Here is a 4326-nt window from a genome sequence, read left to right on the forward strand (position 1 = left end):
GCATATAGATTTCTCAGGAGGCAGGTCAGGTGGTCTGGTATTCTCAGCTCTTTAAGAATTTTCCACAGTATGTGGTGATCCACACAGTCAAAGGCTTTGGCATAGTCAATAAAGCAGAAGTAGATGTTTTTCTGGAACTCTCTTGCTTTTTCGATGATCCAGCGGATGTTGGCAATTTGATATCCGGTTCCTCTGCCTTTTCTAAATCCAGCTTGAACATCTGGAAGTTCTCGGTTCATGTACTGTTGAAGTCTTGATTGGAGAATTTTGAGCATTACTTTGCTAGCGTGTGAGATGAGTGTAATTGTGTGGTAGTTTGAACATTCTTTGGCATTGCCTTTCTTTGGGATTGGAATGAAAACTGAGCTTTTCCAGTCCTGTGGCCACTGCTGACTTTTCCAAATTTGCTGACATATTGAGTGCAGCACTTTTACAGCATCATCTTCTAGGATTTGAAATAGCTCAACTGAAATTCCATCACTTCCACTAGCTTTGTTCGTAGTGATGCTTCCTAAGGGCCACTTGACTTCGCATTCCAGGATGTCTGGCTCTAGGTGAGTGATCACACCATCATCATTATCTGGGTCATGAAGATCTTTTTTGTACAGTTCTTCTGTGTGTTCTTGCCACCTCTTCTTAGTATCTTCTGCTTCTGTTAGGTTCATACCATTTCTGTCCTTTATCGAGCCCATCTTTGCATGAAATGTTCCATTGGTATCTCTAATTTTCTTGAAGACATCTCTAGTCTTTCCCATTCTATTGTTTTCCTCTATTTCTTTGCATTGATCCCTGAGGAAGGCTTTCTTATCTCTCCTTGCTATACTTTGGAACTCTGCATTCAGATGGATGTATCTTTCCTTTAGCCTTTGCTTTTCGTGTCTCTTCACAGCTATTTGTAAGGCCTCCTCAGACAGCCATTTTGCCTTTTTGCATTTTTTTTTCTTGGGGTACAATGTCACAAACCTCTGTCCATAGTTCTTCAGGCACTCTGTCTATCAGATCTAATCCCCTGAATCTATTTATCACTTCTACTGTATAATTGTAAGGGATTTGATTTCGGTCATACCTGAATGGTCTAGTGGTTTTCCCTACTTTCTTCAATTTCAATCTGAATTTGGCAATAAGGAGTTCATGATCTGAGCTACAGTCAGCCCTGGTTTTTGCTGACTGTATAGAGCTTCTCCATCTTTGGCTGCAAATAATATAATCAATCTGATTTTGGTATTGACCATCTCTTGATGTCTAATGTGTAGAGTCTTCTCTTGTGTTGTTGAAAGAGGGTGTTTGCTGTGACCAGTGCATTCTCTTGGCAAAACTCTATTAGCCTTTGGCCTGCTTCATTCTCTACTCCAAGGCCAGATTTGCCTGTTACTCCAGGTATTTCTTGACTTCCTACTTTTGCATTCCAGTCCCCTATAATGAAAAGGACATCTTTTTAGGTATTAGTTCTAGAAGGTCTTGTAGGTCTGATAAAACGTGGTCCACTGGAGAAGGGAAAGGCAAACCACTTCAGTATTCTTGCCTTGAGAACCCCGTGAACAGTATGAAAAGACAAAAAGATAGGACACTGAAAGATGAACTCCCTAGGTTGGTAAGTGCCCAATATGCTACTGGAGATCAGTGGAGAAATAACTCCAGAAAGAATGAAGAGATGGAGCCAAAGCAAAAACAACATCCAGTTGTGGATGTGACTGATGATGGAAGTAAAGTCTGATGCTATAAAGAGCAGTATTGCATAGGAACCTGGAATGTTAGGTCCATGAATCAAGGCAGATTGAAAGTGGTCAAACAGGAGATGGCAAGATTGAACATCGACATTTTAGGAATCAGCGAACTAAAATGGACTGGAATGGGTGAATTTAACTCAGACGACCATTATATCTACTACTGTGGACAAGAATATCTTAGAAGAAATGGAGTAGCCATCATAGTCAACAGGAGTCCAAAATGCCTTACTTGGATGCAATCTCAAAAATGACAGAATTATCTCTGTTCATTTCCAAGGCAAACCATTCAATATTACAGTAAGCCAATTCTATGCATCCACCAGTAATGCTGAAGAAGCTGAAGTTGAATGGTTCTTTGAAGACCTACAAGACCTTCTAGAACTAACCACACAATTGTCTCCAAAATTGAAGAAACTTTGGTATCAATGTGACCTCCCAGCATTCAGATCCAAGATAGTACAGATGGAGACGGACCCTTCATTTGTGAGTCATTCAGGAGTCTAAACACACCAGATTCACTGTCCATCTAACAACCCATTATGGTTTCTGCTAATTTGTAACCCATGTAATTGGAGTTAAAATTTATTTCTTAACTTTTGTTTTGGCTTCAAAACAATTATGTTTGTGGTCTTTTCTAGTTTCAATTTGCTAGTTTCAATGGGATATAGGAAATGATAGACTCTAGATGGAAGTGTCTCCAGTTTTCACTTCAACATAGTCTCATGGAAAACACAAAGCAGACAATATTGTATGGAATGGTAATAAGGTAGATAGGACCGATAAAAACTTCAGTGATGGGGACAGAAAATAGTTAATATTTAAGAACAAATAGGAAAAGGAGTATGTCAAGGCTGTATACTGTCACCCTGCTTAGTTAACTTATATGCAGAGTACATCATGAGAAAAGCTGGGCTGGAGGAAGCACAAGCTGGAATCAAGATTGCCAGAAGAAATATCAATAACCTCAGATATGCAGATGACACCACCCTTATGGCAGAAAGTGAAGAGGAACTAAAAACCCTCTTGATGAAAGTGAAAGAGGAGAGTGAAAAAGTTGGCTTAAAACTCAACATTCAGAAAGCTAAGATCATGGCATCTGGTCCCATCACTTCATGGGAAATAGATGGGGAAACAGCGGAAACAGTGTCAGACTTTATTTTTTTGGGTTCCAAAATCACTGCAGATGGTGATTGCAGCCATGAAATTAAAAGACGCTTACTCCTTGGAAGGAAAGTTATGACCAACCTAGATAGCATATTAAAAAGCAGAGACATTACTTTGCCAACAAAGGTGTGTCTAGTCAAGGCTATGGTTTTTCCAATGGTCATGTATGGATGTGAGAATTGGACTGTGAAGAAAGCTGAGTGCCAAAGAATTGATGCTTTTGAACTGTGGTATTGGAGAAGACTCTTGAGAGTCCCTTGGACTGCAAGGAGATCCAACCAGTCCATTCTAAAGGAGATCAGTCCTGGGTGTTCTTTGGAAGTAATGATGCTAAAGCTGCAACTCCAGTACTTTGGCCACCTCATGCGAAGAGTTGACTCATTGGAAAAGACTCTGATGCTGGGAGGGATTGGGGGCAGGAGGAAAAGGGGACGACAGAGGATGAGATGGCTGGATAGCATCACTGACTCGATGAATGTGAGTCTGAGTGAACTCCAGGAGTTGGACAGGGAGGCCTGGCGTGCTGCAATTCATGGGGTCACAGAAAGTTGGACACAACTGAGTGACTGAACTGAACTGAATGTTCCTATGTTGATTTTTCTTTGGATTTTCATAGCCTGAGTTTTACTGGCTGGATTTCTGGGGTTTAAGGGAAAAACACAGACTTTGGAATAAGACTCCATGTCCTCGGGTTCAAATATGGGTTCTGTCACTTATTGATAAGTCTTAGACAAGTTATTTATTCTCTCTTGGTTTTTAATTCTTCACTAGTAATGAATTATTTTATAAGTTGTCTCTACCTATTCATTTCCCTAAGTTAAATGAATACTTGGCACAGTGCTTTGCATTTATGGAATGCTCAAGAACTGGTAGACTTACTATCATCATATCATTATCATACATAACTATTCATGTTATGTGTCTTGTATCTCCCTCGGTGTATAGTATGTCTTACATGTAGTAGGTACTCAACAAATGTTTGATGAATCTCTGCTTTGTATGCATGGGCAGGTTGGGCTTTCTCTCCTATCCTGAAGGCACTCCTGGTGGGAAAATCTCCTCCACTTCCCATTCTAGTTTGAAAATTCTTCTGTTCTGTAGTAACATCTTGAGCATTCTTGTTTGGTTTCCTCTCAGTCTTAAGACTTGTTCATCTTCAAAAACGTGCGAAAGTGAAAGTGAATGCTAAGTTGTGTCCGACTCTTTGCAACCCCATGGATTATATAGTCCACGGAATTCTCCAGGCCAGAATACTGGAGTATGTAGCCTTTCCCTTCTCCAGGGGATCTTCCCAACCCAGGTCTCCCACGTTGCAGGCAGATTCTTTACCAGCTGAGCCTCAAAACATTTAGTAGTTGGTATAATACGCTACAAGGAGGCCCCCCTCCCTCCCAGCAGAAAAGCAAGGCAAAGGAAGTCTGCAAAAACAACCAGG

Source organism: Bos javanicus, chromosome 5 (genome assembly GCF_032452875.1).
Source record: "Bos javanicus breed banteng chromosome 5, ARS-OSU_banteng_1.0, whole genome shotgun sequence".
NCBI classification, from domain to species: domain Eukaryota; kingdom Metazoa; phylum Chordata; class Mammalia; order Artiodactyla; family Bovidae; genus Bos; species Bos javanicus.